At 42.5% G+C, this 20435-nt stretch overlaps 2 long non-coding RNA genes across 2 annotated transcripts in view; one reads left to right on the top strand and one right to left on the bottom strand.

Annotated features, from left to right (window-relative positions):
* Positions 1-20435, bottom strand: part of LOC119140875 — a 259111-nt gene that overhangs the window by 17213 nt on the left and 221463 nt on the right. The window lies entirely within an intron of this gene.
* Positions 8145-12857, top strand: LOC119140874. Its single transcript, XR_005101762.1, has 3 exons — positions 8145-8243; positions 10625-10628; positions 12848-12857. It is a non-coding gene; the product is annotated as an uncharacterized LOC119140874 (long non-coding RNA).

Below are 20435 nucleotides of genomic sequence, written 5' to 3' on the forward strand. Positions count from 1 at the left end.
ATCTGTTATAACAGTCTTTCTAGGCAGGGAAGATGGTACAAGGCGTTGGATTGTTGGATTTTGAAGCCGGTTCTGATCCTATTACAGCTGCACTGATCTGGTTTCACCAAAGTCATTCTTCGTTGGTGTGGCAGTTGAAGAGAAATAAGGTTCAAATCTTCAAATTCAAACTGGTAGAGATGGATGCCACAATATACCCAGTGTACTAATACATATCCAGTCTCTTTGGGGGTATGGGTTCGAATACTACTGCTGCTACCAGTGACAATATACAGTATTACGTAGCAATTAACATCACTCAATTTATTGGCTGTTTTCACTCAAAATCAAATCCCCTTGAGGCACATATCGAATTTTCACATCCTCCCACATTACCCACCAAGTGCTCCCAGGCCCTTGAGCAAAAACAATCCCACAAATGGGTTTGACTTTGCCTGAGGCAGGAATGACCCAGAATGTTTTCTCAAGCATATTTTTAGGGTGCACTACAGGAATCCCCCTCTACAGTACGCAAAAGCTTTGACTGGGCAGGACCAGCTCGGGTAACAGATCCTCTTGTATGGACCAACCAGGTAGTCTTTTCTAGATGTTTATACCAATGTTAGAAAGTTCCACCACCCATTGCTTTCAGTGTAGTCTTTAAAAGTCCGTTATATTGTTCAGTTTTCCCAGAGGCTGGTGTATGATAAGGAATGTGATATACCCACTCAATACAATGGTCTTTGGCCCAGGTGTCTTATGAGGTTTTTTTGGAAATGAGTACCGTTGTCCAATTCAATTCTTTCTGGGGTGCCATGTGGCCATAAGACTTGCTTTTCAAGGCCCAGGAGAGTGTTTCTGGGACGTGGCATGGGGCACAGGGTATGTTTCCAGCCATCCGGTGGTTGCTTCCACCATTGTAAGCACATGGCGCTTGCCTTGGCGGGTCTGTGGGAGTGTGATATAGTAAATTTGCCAAGCCTCACCCTATTTATATTTCAGCCATCGTCCTCCATACCACAGAGGCTTTGATGGTTTGGCTTGCTTAATTGTAGGACCTTTCACATTCAAGAATGACCTGTGTGATACTGTCCATGGTCAAGTCCACCCCTTGATCTCAGGCCCATCTATACGTTGCATGTCGTCCTTGATGACCTGACGTGTCACGGGCTCACTGAGCTATAAATAATTCACCTTTATGTTGCCAATCCAGATCTACCTGAGCCACTTCAATCTCAGCTGCTTGATCTACCTGCTGGTTGTTTAAATGTTCCTCTGTGGCCCGACTCTTGGGTACATGAGCATCTACATGACATACCTTTACAACTAGGTTCTCCACCTGACCAGCGATATCTTGCCATAATGCAGCAGCCCAGATGGGTTTACTTCTGCATTGCCAATTACTTTGCTTCCATTGCTGTAACCACCCCCACCGGGCGTTTGCCTCCATCCATGAGTCAGAATAGAGGTAAAGTATCGGCCACCTTTCTCATTCAGCAATATCTCAAGCCAGCTGGATAGCTTTCACTTCTGCAAACTGGCTCAATTCACCTTCTCCTTCAGTAGTTTCTGCAACATGTCATAGGGGACTCCATACAGCTGCTTTCTACCTACGATGCTTTCCTACAGTACAGCAGGACCCATCAGAAAACAAGGCATATTGCTTCTCATGTTCTGGCAGTTCATTAAACAAAGGGGCTTCTTCAGCACGTGCCACCTCTTACTCTGGTGACATTCTGAAATCTTCACCTTCTGGCCAGTCCATAATAATTTCCAAAATTCCTGGACGATTGGGATTTCCTATCCAAGCTCATTGTGTAATCAACGCGATTCACTTACTCCATGTAGCATCAGTTGCATGATATGTAGAAGAAACCCTCCCTTTAAACATCCAGCCTAGCACTGGTAACTGGGGTGCCAAGAGGAGCTGTGCTTCAGTACCAATCACTTCTGAAGCAGCTCGAACCCGTTCATAAGCTGCCAATATGTCTTTTTCAGTTGGAGTATAGTGAGCCTCGGATCCTTTATATCCTCGACTCCAAAAGCCCAAAGGTCGTCCTTGAGTTTCCCCTGGTGTTTTCTGCCAGAGGCTCCAGGTAGGGCCATTCTCCCTGGCTGCAGTGTGGAGCACATTCTTTACATCTTGCCCAGTCCAAACCGGCCCAAGACCTACTGCTTGAACTATCTCCCGTTTAATTTGTTCAAAGGCTTGTCGTTGCTCAGGACCCCATTTAAAATCATTCTTCTTTTGGGTCACATGATAAAGAGGGCTACAATCAGACTGTAGTTTGGAATGCGCATTCTCCAAAAACCAATGACACCTAAGAAAGCCTGAGTTTCTTTCTTATTAGTTGGTGGAGACATTGCTGTTATTTTGTTGATCACATCTATTGGGATTTCACAATGTCCATCTTGCCATTTTATTCCCAAAAACTGGATCTGCTGTGCAGGTCCCTTGACTTTACTCTGTTTTATGGCAAAACTGGATTTCAGAAGGGTTTGGATACTTTTCTCCCCTTTCTCGAAAACTTCTTCTGCTGTATTGCTTCATACGATGATGTCATCAATGTATTACAGGTGTTCTGGAGCTTCACCATGTTACAGCACAGCCTGGATCAGTCCGTGGCAGATGGTAGGGCTGTGTTTCCACCCCTGGGGCAGTCGATTCCAGGTGTAATGGACACCCCTCCAAGTGAAGGGAAACTGTGGCCTGCACTCTGCAGCCAAAGGGATTGAGAAAAACGCATTTGCAATATCAATAGTGGCATACCGGCTGCCTTTGATTCCAGTTCATATTGAAGTTCTAGCATGTCTGCTACGGCAGAACTCAATGGTGGCGTGACTTCATTCAGGCCACGATAGTCCACTGTTAGTCTCCATTCTCCATTAGACGTTTGCACTGGCCATATGGGGCTATTAAATGGTGAATGTGTTCTGCTGATCACTCCTTGGCTCTCTAGTTGATGAATCAGCTCCTGGATGGGAATCAGGGAGTCTCGGTTGGTGCACTTTTGCTGCCGGTGCACCATGGTAGTAGCAATAGGCACCTGCTGTTCCTCCACTTTCAGTAACCCCACCACAGATGGGTCTTATGAAAGACCAGGCAAAGTAGACAGCTGCTTAATTTCCTCTGTTTCCAGGGCAGCTATACCAAAAGTCCACCGATACCCTTTCATATCCTTGAAATACCCTCTCCTGAGGTAGTCTATGCCAAGGATTCATGGAGCTTCTGGGCCAGTCACAATTAGATGTTTTGCCACTCATTCCCAGTCAAGCTTATTTCAGCTTCCAATACACTTAGCTGCTGCAATCCCCCTGTCACTCTGTTGCAGAATGGCTGTGTGATCATGGCCATGACTCCCTTAAAGATCTTTGTGAAACAAAGTTAGCGTAAGTTAGCTGAAGCAGGCCTTGCAGCTATGCTGAGGCATGCTGATAAGGAAGCTGAGAAAAACACTGACCTTGTGCCTAATGTTGTAAATAACTTTGAGGAATTCGCGTAGACAAGAGAGAAAAAAAATTATGTAGCTAGCTATCCGCAGAAACCGCAAGTAGGAGGACGTATGAAAATGTAACCCTTTAGAGCTTAGCCAATCAGCAGATGACTAGTAGGCATAATTAACTGGAACTGTATATAAGACATAATCGCGCCGTAATAAATTGAAGCTTGCTTTATCACTCATATTGAGTCGGCTGCTTGCTTCCCCTCGCTCGTCATCACTCCAGAAGTACAAATGGGTCCTGCTCCTTCATAGCTTGATGGCATTAAAGTACACTGTACACCTGTATCTACTAGAGCTTTATATTCCTGTGGGTCCCATGTGCCAGGCCATCGGATCCACACAGTCCAATAAACCCGATTATCCCTGGCCTCCACCTGGCTGGAGGCAGGGTCTCTCTAATCCTGGTCTAGGGGCTCCCCACCAGGACAGCAAGTGGTGTGAAGCAGATGTAGTGTAGAGTAGTTCTGCTCACGTATGTCTTTCCAGAATGGGTTAGAATTCCTTTTCACAGGATCAAGAGCAATGTCAATCCTATCACTCTGTCTGGGAAAACTGCCCTCTGGAGAGTGGAGCAGCAACCTTCCTGGAAGACTCTTTATTTGTGATTGTTTTTCCTTGTAGTTCATGCACTCGTACCTCCAGAACTGAGGTAGGTTTTCTATCCCACCTCCTTATGTCCTCTCCGTGGTCTCACAGATAAAACCACAGAGTGCCCCATGGTGTGTATCTCCTATATTCTCCCTCCCAAACAGAAGGGCGTCTATGGTTGATAGCTGAAATGCGGGTCCATACAGGTGGAGAGTAGGATATATCCTCATCAAGTTGCTGGACCAGTTTCTCTACAGCAGAGATGAGGGAGGTAGAGACACTATCTTCATAGTCTTGAAGCTGATGAATCACTTCATCCACTGTTGGTGGTGCAGTGTCTGACCAACCCATTATTGGCAATGAGTTGGCATATGCTGATGGTGCGGTCTGTACCAATTTCCGCCACGTGGGTCGTGTGCATGGGACTTCATCAGGATCTATGGGTGACTGTGGATCATTCAGGTTATAATAGATCATCTCTTTCACAGCTAATTTCCTCAAGTACTGAATACCTTTCTCTATTGCGGTCCACTTGGTTGGGCGACATGCAGTATCCTCCTTGAAGGGATACCTTTCCTTCACGCTTGACAGGAGTTGCTTCCAGAGGCTGATGATTTGTGCTCCTTTTCCAATTGCCGTATCAATGCCCCTTTCTCTAGCAAGTGATCCCAGCTGCTTGGCTTCCCTACCCTTCAACTCTATACTATGAGCCCCATTATGCCAGCATCGAAGCAACCAGGTGATAACGTGTTCACCTGGTTGACAGGCATAATCTTTCCACGTAATCCTCAGTTCACTCAGAGATAGGGATTGGAGAGGTTACCTTTTGTTCGCTTTCTTCATCTTGTTCACGTGATGGGCCTGCTCCTTCATCCTCCTTTACCAAACGAGCTGCTTTCCGTTTCCATTTCTTTTTATCTACAGGGGCCACTAACACCGACAGCAGTCGGTCTTCTGCATCACTCGTTTCAGGGACCAAAGTAGCTGGAATGCCTGTTACAGGGGCTAGAGTAGCTACAGGGGCTAGAGTAGCTGCAGCGCCAGCTGCGGGGGCTGGAGCAGCTGGAGCGGCTGCAGCGACTGGAGCAGGGGCTGGAGCAGGGGCTGGAGCAGCCACAGCACCTGCCACAGGGGCTGGAGCGGCCGCAGAGGGTGGAGCGGCATCTGGAGAGGCTGCAGCAGCTGCTGCAGGGGCTAGAGCAGTAGTTACAGTTTGTCGCTTAGAATTCCACCAGATTCAGGACATGAAAACCGCATTCAGTATTCCTATCACTAGGTTCAGGACTGACACTATGGAGCTTCCAGCGGACCAAAGATACTCAGAGTCTCCTAAAATCCTAAATGTTTCATTAATTAGCCCTGAGGAGAAAGGGAAGATGTAGACCTCACCCACAGGCTGACTCTCTGGGAAAGCAAAGCCAAAGGTACAGCTGTTGACATTCCCCCGCAGGGGCCACCAGACACACAGAGGCGACAACACTGAGTACACAGACCAGATTAGTTTCATAACCAACGAGTCCATCATATTATAGACTAGTTCTATATAGTACAACACTATAATAACTTTAGCCCAGGTCCCAATGTAAACAAACAACACAACCGGGAACATATACTGTAAGTAAAGTAAACAAAACAATGAAACCCTGGGATCTTGGGCAGCAAATTTGAAAGCAGAGAAGCCAGCATTGTAGCCAATTATTATTAATTTAATACAATGAATACTGCAAACAATTTAATCTAACACAGTCTGATTAGACCTGTCATTATCTCAACCCTTCGTGCCCTACGTTGGGCACCAAAAAGGACTGTTGTGGTTCAACCCCAGCCAGCAACCAAGCACCATGCTGTGGCGTATTGATGCACGGACTCCGAGAGTGGACTGAAGACTCAAAGACACTTGAGGACACTTCAAAGACACTTTATTAAAATCAAGCAAGCCTTTTATACCTTTACAGGGGGCTGATGTATCAGCCTGTAACTATGCTCAGTAATTTTCCACTCTAGCTCTTTTTTCTATTGCAGACACAGCAACTTAGAAACTCCCTTTATCTACAAGGCCACAAGCTCTGCAGACAACTCCGTATCTTAAAGTTTCTCTTCTTGCGACCATGGCTTCCTTCAAATGAGCATAACTATGTCTCTCTCCCAAGGCTGGTTTTGGCACGCTGATGCTGTCAAGCTGGCTTGAGAAATACCCACGTCCCCCTTCTTTATATATAAAAAAGGCTTGCTTCAATGCTCTAGCTATTAGAGTTTGCACACATTTCAACACACATGGAATACAGATCAGAATACATACAAGAATGAACAAACATCCTACACCTATTTGTAATAAGCTTTTTATCCATGCAGTTAAACCTAATCTACTAAAAAGATTTCAAAAAATGTTAAAACCATCACTTTGCTGTAGTTTCTGTGCTCCTCCTTGCAAGTTTTCAATACTTTTGTTAATAGATTCCGAATGATCAGACAGATTCATACAACAAAGCCCATCCAAATCCTGACAACCATGACCTTGCACTAATAATATAAAAATCTATTGCAGCTCTATTCCTCAGCATAGCATGCCTTATTGAATCAACGTCTAGAAATAGTCCACTCAAGGCTAATGAAGTTGCATTAGTTTGTTTTGCAAGCCAGCAGCCAAGCTTATTCAAGGTGGTTAGCGCTTGCACTGTTCCTACTCCTGGAGCCAATATAGATGCTGCTATAATTTCACTAGGGCTCCAAAATTCCATATTATCTTAACAAACAGTTTGAAAGGCATTTATAGTGCACTTGTGGTGGCATAACTTATGAGATATAATCATGGATGTATCGAGTGTTAACAAGGTTAACCTTCCAATGCTACATGGTCCTCCTTTCGCATGGGAGGGAGTGCCAGGCCATGCGCTATCTCTGCAACTTAGAAATTGTTGCGACGGAGGGAAGACACAGTCACTCAATATGAGTGATCAGCAGACTTTGTTTATTGTACCTTACAGTCACCTTTTATGCCTTCTTATAATTAGCTCATACATGTTACAAAAGTTAAGCTCATTATTGGTTAGTTGCCTAAATACCAAGCCCGCCCCTAGTTTCTCTTCTGTAGTTATCTGTTCCCACCTGCAACATTCTTTTCCCACCAAAATCTTCCTGTTATTGTGTAACAAGAACAGCCAAAGACAGTGTATCTTTGCTTTACTTCAGATAAGCTGAGAGCGATGTGCATTTTTGTCCAGCCAGCTGGACTATGTCTATGTGACCCTTTTCAGCTAGCCAGTTATCCACAATTCCCCCGTTTTTATTTTGGGCGACATAGGCTTGGTTGACCATTTTCAATAACAGCGTTTTAACACAGGAAGATACACAGCCAACTTATAAAATCTCAGTTCAGAAGTATAATTCCAGAAATACTTGAAAAATAAAGTTAGCTTGAAGCTTTAATTTAGATGCTCTTTCTGTTCCAGTGATATAAAAAGTTTAAAAAATTCAAAGGTAATTTTAAAGTTCTGAACATGGACTAATGCAAGCTCAAAACCCAAAAAGAAACCAAACTGATGTTTGACTAGGAATATTTGCAAATATTTTAGTGGAAAATCCCTGACCATTAACAATTTTCTGTCCAAATAACAACTGCCCTTATGCAACCAACCAGTCCATACATTTTCTGAAGAATACCTCATTGATATCAAAGAATTAACAAAGGGGAAAAATTAGTTCTAAGCTATATACATTCATAAGTGGATTTTTCAATAGTTACATACAGATTTACACACTAAGCCATAATGGCTTGTAGGTGATACACACAAGAAGAGTACGTTGCTTATCTGTCTGAATGTCTATGCTAAATTTGACAACTATGCCACAAGCCAAGCCTACATGGGTGCTGTGTGTTATGCACGTTCCTTAACAAACAGAAGTATAATAGACAAATTCCCAAGATCTAATCCCCAACCTAATTATATTATTTTGTAGCCAATTAAGGAAAATAACACAAATGTGCATATCTACATGTGCACACACCTTTTAGTTCAGAACCAATCTGTGATAAAAGGCCTTAGCCTTATGGCATCATCGAATCTTAACGAGTACAGTTGATGTGCGGAAAGCAGACTCCACAATCTGTAAGATTGTAAAGTAGGTATGTTTATTCAGCGCTGGGCAGCATGGGGGGTAGTCCCGCCAAAAACCGTGCGCGCCCGACTCGAAAACTTGCTCTATTTTTATAGGGCAACTCATTACATATTCATAATATGTTGCAATACGCCTATACATATGCATTACCTATCCCCGCTTTGTATTAAAATTAGTTCTGCGAGTCATTTCCATATTTTTCTCTCCACTGAGTTTGTGCAGTGTCCCCTGGTGGTGGTCGTCGGGGGTCCTGAGGATGAAGGCAGGCGAGTCTTCCGCTAGTTGCCCCCACACCTGGCGCAGGCTCAGTAACGTCCTGCTCTTTGTCCAAACCGCAGAACCGGCTTTGGCTTGTTCTTGCAAGGTTGTAATTGTTCTTTGGACTTATATGGTCATAAAGCTGGACTTACTTATATGGTCATGAAGCCCTTTACTCCCGTATACCTTATCACAGCACCCAAGCAAACCATGTAAAATTTGGCAAACAGCTAAGCAGACTATCATAGTCGTTTAAACTTTACCCTAAACAGCTAAGCAGACTAGCAGACTATCATAGTCGTTAAATTTTACCCTATCTCTTAACCCCCCCCCCCCTCAGTCCCCCCTTTTCAAAGAAATTAGTAAATTCTTTTACTCAGACTCGAATTATTGATTAGATTCTAATTTTTGTCGCAGTTGATTTCTCTTCCATTCGCTATAGGAATTTCCAGTTCCCTTAAGGCACCAAAATCCACAACGGATAGCTATACTAATAATTAGAAACAGAAAGACAATTACAATGATCATTACAAATAATTGTTTTAACCGTGTTAGATTGGGCAACCAGGATGTCAATTTCTCCCATAATTCAGAAAAGCCCCAAGAAGTGTTGTCTTGTGTCACTTTATGTAGAATATTTACTTGTTTCCTAATTTCTTGGAGGTCCTTGGTGATTCGCCTGCTCTGATCTGCATACATGCAACAATCTACATTGATCACAGTGCATACCCCTCCTTGGAAGGCTAATAGCAAATCTAAGGCCATACGATTCTGTGATACTATTTTCGATAAGTCAGTAACTTCCTCCTGGAGTGCCAGGAGGGCATCAACTGTCCTATTTTCCACGGTTTCTATTACAGCTGAGATGTTTATTATTGCCTTTTCCAACTCACTAACCCCTAAAAACGGAATGAACCATCATGCAAAACTGTGGAAACTCGTTGGTCTGTTTATGAGGAGATTATTTACAACGTTTTGTTTTTTTCTTATGGGGGGTCGCGTTAACCCGTCAATGATAGTAATATTGAGGACCAGACCTCCCAGAGTGCATGCTCCTCGCCATCCTATGGGCAAGACTTTATGAGCCGTTGTGCCACACAACCAATACCACCCTGTCCCTTGTGGGGTCGGGAGACCGGTATAGTTCAATTTCAAAAATTCCAAATCTCTACCTGTCATATTTAATGTACGACTTCTGTTACAATTTGGGTGTTCTCCCATAAACAGCCCTTTTCCCGAACTTACCAGGCAGTTATCCCCTAATGTGCTGGTCTCTTCAACAGTTATTTTTAATTCCCGTCCCCACTTAACCTGAGGGTCTGTGCTCCAGATTGTATTTCCCCAAAAGGAGCCGTCTCAGCGGTTCGTCAGGGAAACTAGCAGTGGGATGCCTATTAACGGTATCTCATAACCAGAATACCTTGGCATTTGGGTACAGATCCAACAATCTGTTTTATTTAAAATTTTGGTGATGTTTTGAATCGCCTGTACATACCAGTTCTCTCGCCAGGCCGCTGTGTCTATCACCTGTGAAATTATCAGAATCATGTTAAATTTAACCCACATCCTATCTTTTTAGCTTGAGCTTTAACGGCCCTTGAATTTCTGATGTCCAAAGCTTTTGTGGTGACTTCTTCACACGGGTATGATGAATCCAGGCATTCTGTTCTTTAATTTTGATTGCTGTGAAGGAGGTGAGGAGTACTTGGTATGGTCCTTCCCACTGTGGTTTCAAGGTTTTTTCTGCAAGAGACTTTACATATACATAATCTCCAGGTTGAATATCATGTACAGGCCCATCCAGACCCCTTCCTCGGGTCCCAATTACATGTTTTCCAATTTTATTGAGCTGCTTGCTCAATGCCACCATATAGGAAGCCATAATTTCGTCCCCAATTTGTATTGATGTCCCCTTTTGTATTCCATAGGGGCGTCCATACAGAATTTCAAAAGGGCTCAGTCCTTCTCTCACCCTCGGTCTTGTCCGTATACGCAAAAGGGCTAAGGGGAGAGACTGAGGCCATGGCAAGTTTGCTTCTTGTCCCAACTTTACAATTTGCTGTTTGATTAAGTGGTTCATTTTCTCCACTTGGCCACTCGACTGAGGGCGATATGGGGTGTGAAGTTGCCAATCTATACCTAAATGGTGGCTGGTTTGTTGCACTGTCTTTGAAACAAAGTGTGGTCCTCTGTCAGAGGATATGGTTGCTGGAACCCCAAAACGCGGTATTATTTCTTGTATTAGTATTTTAGTTACCTCCCGAGCCTTGGCAGTTCTGGTTGGGAATGCTTCTGGCCAACCTGAAAAGGTATCAGTTAATACCAGCAAATATCGATACCCCCCTTTTCTTGGAAGTTCTGTGAAATCAACCTGCCATTGTTATCCAGGCCCATTTCCCTTTCCAATCTGGCCCATTTCTAGTTTGGGAGTATTCTTTGGATTAGTCTGGAGGCAAAGGTCACACTGTTGAGTCTATACAGAGCCTCCATATACGTGGATCATTCGTGTGATAAACAATGGCTACTGCGTGCCCAGATGAAGTCCCAAACCCATTTCCCGAGCTTACTACTCCGGTAAGTCTGCCAATGGTAACATTTATGGCACTATGGCCAAATGACAGGTCCCTGTTTTCAATGTAATGTTTTCTTACCACCAGACCACCACGTCACCTGCCAGGGAAGAAGGGTCCAGAGTGTACATTTCCCCCTCTGAACATTCTGCAAGGTGAGCGTTCTCAAAACGTTTAACCTATTGGAAACATTTACTTTACCACAAACACTTCCTTCTTCGGCTAGCAGGTAATCGAGAACCATCCTGTGTTGATAAATTGCATTTCACATCAAAAGCTTTAGCTGTTTGATTAGTAATAATTTCCAAGACAGCCTGTAGACGAATGATACGATTCAGATTGTAGATAGGTTCTCGAGCACCGTTAATGAGTTCATTAGGATTCCAAGTTGCAGGTCCATAATACTGTATGATACGTTGGGGTGTCCATCCATTTAATAAATATCGGTACCCCCCAATTCTTGGAAGTCTGGCAAAATCAGCTTGCCACTGTTGCCCTGGCTAATTTTCAAACACATTTCACATTGCTAAGTCACCTGTTTTATTACAGTATACAAGTTCTGCCCTATCAATTTCTGATTTAGACTTTTATATAAATTATCAGCTCTTCAATGCATCTTATTATGTTCTATTACGGCTGTGGTCCATATTAAATTGGATGGTACCACTATACGACCATCCCTCAAATAAGTCCACTTATTTATTTTATCATTCATGTCCTGAATTACCTTTAAGTTTTCTTTAGAATAATTTGGCTCCTGATCTGTACTTACAGTTTGGATTTTACCATCTGGTATTAAGGATAATTCCTCCTTTCCTACCTCCTCTGCTACTTGTATGGCTTCATGGTCGGCCAGGCGGTTTCCAATTTCCAAATCAGTGCTTCAGTGGGCCACCTTATGTTCTTCCTTCCTGGATGACCCTCTTATAACAGAGGGGGCCATTCCTCACATCAAGGTCTGGCATGGCATATGTTCCCACCGCTCAATGCCTACTGGGTTGCAGCCAGCAGCAGAGCTCAAGATCCTTCTTGGTGGCAAACACCGAGGCCAACCCAGTCTTGCCCTTGATTGTGGTAGGAGGCACTTCACCAACCTTATTCCTTGTACTTTGTTGTCAATGCAGAGTTTCATCTGCACATCCCATAACAAGTCACTGTCATGGTAAAACACAGATTTACATTAGTAGAACTACTACAGAGTGTATTTTATTTTAGTTTTTATGCAATATCCCCCACAGCCTTGCTGACCAAGGGATATTTTTTTACCTAAACTAGGCAGGCCTCCCGTTTATAAATTTTACTGTAACAGGGAAAGCATTTTTCCCCTTACCTGGAATTAACTTCCAGATATACCTGGTTAAAGATTTCTTTTACTTCAGGGAGGTCCTCTCTTCCACTTTTCTGTTGAATAAGCTCAACATTTTAATTAATCGATCATTCTTAACTTTTGGTTTCATTTCCCTTCTTTAAACGTCTAGATTTTCTAATAAATCTCTTCCCAACAAAGATTTTGGTGAATTTGGCATTCTTATTTGTTTTCTTAGTTTGTACTTTAAAGGTTTCAGGATATTTTCCTGGTGGCCAGCAGCTCCCACAACTGTAACAAATTCTTTTCACTGAAGTTTAACACCAAATAAGTTGGTTTTATATTCACCAACTTTTCTACATCACAATTACCTAGTAACAAACAACTCGAACCTTTATCCAGTCCTATTCACAACCAACTTTCAAACATCTAAATTTCCCCATCAAAGATTCACCTTTACTCTCCTCAGACCCGCTGCTTGCCCTAAAGGGGCCGTTACCGGTCCTGTTGTGTTGCAAATGCTGCAGCAATTGGGGTGACATTATCAGGTCCTTCTGCTCAATCCTGAGCAACAGCAACCTCCTCCTCCTCACCAGCAGAAGGGTTCGGGGCAGGAGATGCTCTTCCTGCTCTGCAGGTTACACAAGCCTGCCTCTGCAGCAGCACTTCTGTTTTAACTCTTTCTTACCCTGAATGCAAATCTGCTACTTGTTGCTTTAAGTCTGTTATTACATATCATGCCTTTGCAGGCAAACAGAAAACATCCTGCCATGCATCCCAGCATGATTCAGTCGTGCCTTCGAGGGGGTACAGGGGTTTGTACAAACTCACCCCAACACTTTCACAAGGTCTTTGATTCTCCACACACACACACACACACACACGCCTCAGGTTTTACATACATCAGTACAAGTTTTTATATCTTACAACGTGTTTCATTCTGGTTGCTCCACAGAAGGAACCGCAACCTGAGCTTTTAAACACAAAAATTTCAACAAGGACATCTTTATAGTTTAGGTCTTAGGGTTTTTTTCCTATCCTTTTCTAGAGCCACAATCAAAGATCAGGTGATGTTAATCCCGCACTCTTTCTAGTGCTAGTAGCATAGGATCCCGAGGGGGTACTAATCCACAGTCCTTTTGCCACCCAGGTTTGTCCTAGAGGACGAAGAACATGTCTGCATAGGATACTTTGTCCCATTTTCCTTCTCTTCTCAGACACAACATTAATTGCAGGAGAGTGTTATAATCTAACGTTCCTCCCTCCTGAGGCCATTTCGCATCGCTCCCCAATTTATACAAAGGCCACCACTGATTACAATATTTAATCAATTTCCTTCTATTTTCGGTGCCACCATGTCCTACGATATCACTCCAATGTTTTAATATACAACCCAAGGGCGATTTTTCACTGGGCTTACTCCTTCCATTTCCCATTTCGCAATTTTAATTACTTTGTTTTTCTCTGGCCGCCTTAGCCACCCAAGGTCGGAAACACGGATAGAGCTCCTTACTTGTTTTGCACTGAAACGCGTGTCTCAAGCACTCTTGCACTCACACTCAGTCAAAATAATTAAACTATACACGGAAAATCAAAATGCGCATCTCAATCACACCATTCACACTCTCCGGGCAGCCCTCAGTCACACAAGCAGTATGATATCCGGTACCGTGCACTTATGTACAACTTTTAAGAACACTAACAGTTCACAAAGTATGCATTTCAATGAACAATTGCCAAAAAACAAACAACAAACAAAAAAACAATTTTTTCCCGGTCTTAAGCAGAGTGTTAAGTTTTCCACTATTTGCCTAGAATTACCAGAATATTATTATTTTTCAACATACATTTCATAACTCCAAGTTTTGAACATGTAACAAGACAACACATAGAACAAACAAGACACAGAGCGCTATTTCAGTTGTTACATTCTAGGAATTCCCCAATTCTTAAGACAACCTAAAGGAAGTTTTTAGCTTCCCCCCCTTTTTTTTTTCTTTTTTTTTTTTTTCCTTTTTTTCCTATGCAAAAGTTTCCCTTTTACTTTTGCTATGAGGTCCCTCTTGTTCCTGTGAGATTCAGCCTTATTCCGTCCCGCCCCCCGCTTTCCGTCACGAGGCCTCCGGGCTTTTAGGAATGGCAGTAACCTCGGGTTTGCTCGATCTGCCCTCAAGATCGCTAGCGGCCACCCCTTGGTCAGCAAACCCCCTCCCAAGGTACCTTTCCTCCTGGGGACTACGCTGCGCGCCGGACATCTCCGTGCGTCTCACCAGCCGCCCCGTTTCTAAACATACCGTTTTATCCGTGGATCCAGGGGTTTCTCTTCTGCTCCCGGGTGAACAGCTGAGAAGAGGAGGCTCCTCCGAGGAAATCTCCCGGGGCGCGCCTAGGAGCGTCCGCTCCGCAGCTGGTCCCTCAGCCGAGCAGAAATCCTCCTGCCTGGCTCGCCAAACTGACTGCGGAATTAGACTCTATAACTCGAAAGTTATAAAGTAGGTATGTTTATTGCGCGCAGATGCACGGGGGATCGCTCCTCCACTAGCGTGCATGCTCGAAGTGACGAACCATCTCACATTTATACAATAAAACAAATGAATATTCAATTAACGCCTATACATATTCGTTACCCAAACCCCGCTTCGTATGTTAATTAGCTTATCAGTCCTTTGCCTGGAATGTGGTGGTCTTGCAGGTTTGTAGGTGATTCCTGTTCTTGTGACCATCTGATCTTCTCCAGCAAGGAGACTTAGCACTCCTTCCCTCTAGATAGCATTGGAATATCTCTCATCCTTTTCTCATTCTTTTTAAATAGCCCCTTTGTTAAAGGAAGAAGGGCAGGCTCTCCCCTTTGTTAGAGGAAGAAGGGCAGGCGTTTCCTCAAAACTGTAGGCGTCTCCTCAAGGCTGTGTGCCTATGTGACCAGACATCGCACCCATGACTAGTCACCATACCCACGTTCCTGGGCAGACATATACAATCACAATCGATGTCCATTGTCCCCATTTCACACTATTTCTCCATATCACAAGGGTCTTGTCTTTCTTGGGAAACTGACCGGCTGATCAAATATAAAAGGTTCAAGGAAACTTCCCTTTTTAACGTGACACAGACCATGTTTCCTACACGCATGATGCTTCTTGTTGCTCTCTTCTGGGCTGTATCAACTTGCATCAATGTGTTGAAAAAGCAAAATATATATCCCAGTTGTTGCCTGACAAATTTTACAGGATGTATTCATAAATATATTTCTCTTTTTTGGCAAATGTAGTGGGTTAACTTTGGCCCGCAGGCAGACACACCATTCCCCTCCAGCTGCTTCCTCTGTCCCATTCCTCAACAGGAAAGGGAGAGAGAATAGGATGGAAAAGCTCATGGGTTGAGAGAAAGACAGGAAGATTGCTTACTAATTACAATCAGGGGCAAAACAGATTCATCTTCAGGAAAATTAATTCATTGCCAATTAAAATCGGCTTCTGTAGTGAGAAACGAGGATATAAAATTAAAGCAATACCTTTCCCCTGCCTCCACCTCTTTTTCCAGGCTCAAATTCACTCCTTCATTCCCAACTCCTCTACCTACCCCTACTCCCCATTGTCTCCATGGGCTGCAGTCCTGTCAGGACAGTCTGTTCTAGCATGGGCTCTCCACTCTCTCTGTAGCAGTTCGTGAAGAACTGTAGTCCATGGGAAGGACTCATTTTGGAGAAGATCATGGAGGACTGTCTTCCATGGGAGGGACCCCACAATGAAGCAGGGGAAAAGTGTGAGATGTCCTCCCCCTGAGAAGGGAGGCACTGCAGAAACAATGTGATGAACTGACTGCAACCCCCATTTCCCATCCCCCTGCGCCACTTGGGGGGGATGAGGTAGAGAAATCTGGAGTAAAGTTAAGCCGAGGAAGAAGGGAGGGGTGGGGGGAAGGTGCTTTTAAGTTTTGCTTTTACTTCTCATTATTATACTCTGATTTGAACGGTAATAAATTAAACTACTTTCCCCAAGTCAAGTCTGGTTTGCCTGTGATGGTAATTGCTGAGTGCTCTCCCTGTCCTTATCTCGACCCACAAGCTTTTTGTTATATTTTATCTCCCCTGTCCAGTTGAGGAGGGGAGTGATAGAGCAGCTTTGGTGGGCACCTGGCATCCAGCCAAGGTCAAACCACCACACTCCTTTTTGGTGCTCATTGTGGAGCAGAAGGAATTCAAGATAAGGATAGTAGTTGGGAGAGGTAAAGGAAAAAACATAGACCAAACACAGCTAGGGAGCAAAGAGCAAAATGATCCTGGGGAATTGTTGTGTTTGTAACTATGGTGAAGGGACAAGGGATAGATTGTGTGCAAATTGTCCAGTTTTGTTTGGTGTTGTGATGATGTTATTTTGATTTTGGTGTGGGGAGTTCTTTTTGTTGATGTGAGTGAAGTTTTTGAAGCTTGTGTGCTGAATGTGGATTTTAATGATAATTCTTAAATATGTGATTCACAGAGGTGAGGGGTGGAATGTATTGGTTTTGCATGGCAAAGTTTTAGTAGCAGGGGGGCTACAGGGGTGGCTTCTGTGAGTAGCTGCTGGAAGCTTCCCCTATGTCCAATGGAACCAGTGCCAGCCATCTTAAAGACAGACTCACCACTAGCCAAGGCCGAGCCAATCAAAAATGGTGATAGAATAACCTTTGTGCATCTTTCACCATCCTGATAGCACATTGTGTAATAAACACAGCTCTGCCATTTTCCTTGCACAGCAAACAGAAGCTGTTTCACATGACTGCTAGAGATGAACAGCATTTAGTATTGGCAGGTCCACTGAGTTCTGTAAAATATTAACTTCTTTCAAGCACAGTAATAATTTCTCTTACTGGACATCTGTATAATGCTGTCAAGCACACAGATGGAGAGTCATCAGCTGGAAATGCCAGAGAAGTAGAGATACTTAGATGTACTTGTTTAGCACAAGAGAGTTATGAACTCTTAGTGTGATGCCAGTTTTGCAACAGACAAATGCAGTCCTAGGACGAAGTAAGTCATATATTCCCATGAAAAGAGATGCTGCTGTACAAGTCTCTGGTTAGACCAGAGGCCAAAAAAAGGGTGATAGCTATGCTACCATATGCTATAACATCTAATTTATATGCTGAGACTTTTCTGGATTGAAGGACAAGCAGGGATTTTACTAGAACATAAAAATTGTCATTTACTCAAGAGGAAAATTTAGATGGGATGCTGTTTTCAATTAATAATGAGATATGTGTAGACAAAAGGGCTAGCAGAATGATCAAGGGACTTTGTTCCATTTTGAAATTTTTTTTATTTTCTTGCTAAACCAATGAACAGAAAGTTTCTTCTGCTGATGGTTAAGAGCAATAAGCATTCAGCTTCTGTGAGCTTGAAAAAATATGAATATGTGTGTTTAGACAAATATGATTTAAAAAAGAGAACAGTTTCAGATAAACCAGTGTTGTTCCCAAACAAGGAAATAGACACTATTGGGCACGCTGTCAAAGGCAAGATTTAGCATCAATAACAAAAATATAATGCTGATGAAAAAGCCAACATTTTTCACCATCAAAATGATATTTACTGCAGTTATTTCTTAGAGAGACTTTGTTATCTCAAGTGCCACTGTGTTTAAGCTATCTTATCCAAGGTTTTTAAAGCTTTTATCAGAGATTTGTAACAGAATACATATAAACTGTGAGCAAAAGCTGATTATTTTCATTACAAAAAATATTACAGAGCAAATGTTAACTTACAGACTATCAAGTTATATGGGTGACTGTATATAAACACATACCAGCATACCATAAACAAAATAAGTTAAAACAGGCACATATTCAACTTATTAAACATTAGGGCAAAATTAAGAGCTGTATCACATACTGACATCATTTGCATGTGGAGCTGTACATTTGCACCTGGTATAGCATTTACTCCCTACTACAGCTAAGAGACAACATTCTCTAGAAATATTTTAAGATGTCTTTTTGACAAGTTGTTAAAGTGGTCATTATGGAAGGAGATACTAGGTTGCTGCCTATCACATGGCTGATATATGCAGAGTTGTAAAAGCAAAGAGAAAGCTCATGCAGTGATGGCTACTGAGCTGCCCCCCCCCAAAAAAAAAAAAAAAAAAAGTATTATGTCCTAGTTTTAGCTGATTTCTGCTAGTTTTAGCTGATTTCTGCTGGCATGGATTTCTGCTGGCATGCCTTTTTGTAGAAAACTCTAAGAAAGGAATGTACAAAGATTTCAGCTGACATTATTTTCTTTCTCTGGCTGGTTAGCTGGCATATAGGTTTGTATATCTCTATTCAGAGCATTGCCTAACTCCTCCTCTTGCATAACTATTCATGAAATCAAGCTACGGAGAGATTCAGGAGATGTAATTATATGCCATGAACTAAGCTGGCTACGAGTGAATAAAATCCCTAGGGAAAAGTACAGCTTTAGAAAAGGCCCTTGTTGAAACCAAAGCATTCTAAAAATCAGGACAGGACCTGAAATCTGTAGTCTAAACGGCTTCAGTCTTAGAAACGTTTCTAGCAGTCAAAGTCAAAACCTGTCAGTATACAACATTTATCAGTATATGACATTTGAGGCTACACATATTACATCTAAAAAACTGAATATACTTCTCTGGTTACTGCACATTAGAATATGTAAATCTGCAAAGTCTGATTCCATTCCTCTAGACAAGCTACTTCTTTTCACAAGAAACACCATAAGCAAACCACTAAAACTTCAAATACTAAAAAAAGTCTTTAATCTTAGCAGCCAAGAAGAGCCATTTTTTGTAAATGTTTGAAGGTTATTTGTATTTATTTTTTCCAGACATAACTTTGGTTTAAGAGCACTGGCTTTTCAAGGCAAATCCTGTGTAAAAAATTCCTATCACAGTGGTGGATGCAGGAAAAAATTCATAAGAAGAATTCAGAGTAACATTTCTCTTACTGTGCTGTTCTCTTTTGTATGTCCTTTTAAAATGTTCACTCTAACATTTACAATATGGAGAGGGGACACAAGCTCACACAGCCTGTGATTGATCAATACCTTTAATTCTACCATTCAAGGCCAAAATGAGTTATGTCAACCAACAATACAGAGGACACTATCAGTCTTGGACAGTTTTTTTCCTTTATTTTTAATTAGAAAACATGAAAGTTTGAAGATTTGTTTTTTATTCATCAACCAACAGGGGAAAATAGAAACTCCAATTGACCCCACTGCTACAAGTGAGGAAGCATGCAAGGCTTCTGCTTTTAGTATCTGTCCGGACCATGTTAAGCAAATGAATCCCTTGTTTTTCTTTGTTTGCACACGCAGCTTTTTCTTTACCTATTAAACTGTCTTTATCTCAACCCACAATTTTTCTCACTTTTAGCCTTCCGATTGTCTCCCCCATCCCACTGAGGGGGAGTGAGCAAGCAGCTTTGTGGTGCTTAGCTGTCTACTGGGGCTAAACCACTATTCCTAAGGAACAAAACAAGCCCACTAGAGATATTAACAAAAACTGCACCTAAAGTTGTCTTTGTTTTAACACAATACTTATTAGAAGGAACACTGGGATATTTTTAGTAATGCTCCCCTGCTTGGAAAAAAGAAAATCAACGCAAAATACAGGGGAAACACGAAAAAGAACATCTATGCTAGATCACAAGGAAGACTGTCCAAGAGAAGTTCAAAGTGCTTTTCCACATAGTTATAATGCATTCAATTACAAATAGACTGCATCAGTTATCTTTACATGCCATGATGACATAAATAATATTAACTCTGCCTATAAACTGACCATCAGAACTTTCTACACTGATGAAAGGTCCCAATGACAGAAAATACCTTTAGGGTACATTGCAGCATTCTTCACCTTGCTCAAGTCATGACTATAAGGTCAATGATACTCCAGCACAGGAGTGCAGTGGCACTTAGAAACTCCTATGGGAAGGAGTATCATATTCATTTTTTTAAAAAAACACCAAACAAACATAAGCTTCAATCCATGCAACATTTGATTCATCAGAACTTCTTTCCTGTCCCCGGAAACATGGATTCAAAACAAACACTATGAGGACTAGAAGGCAAATAGGATTTCAACCTGCTGGCACTGGAAAAAACCCATGAAATCAGTA

Source organism: Falco rusticolus, chromosome W, assembly GCF_015220075.1.
Source record: "Falco rusticolus isolate bFalRus1 chromosome W, bFalRus1.pri, whole genome shotgun sequence".
NCBI lineage: Eukaryota > Metazoa > Chordata > Aves > Falconiformes > Falconidae > Falco > Falco rusticolus.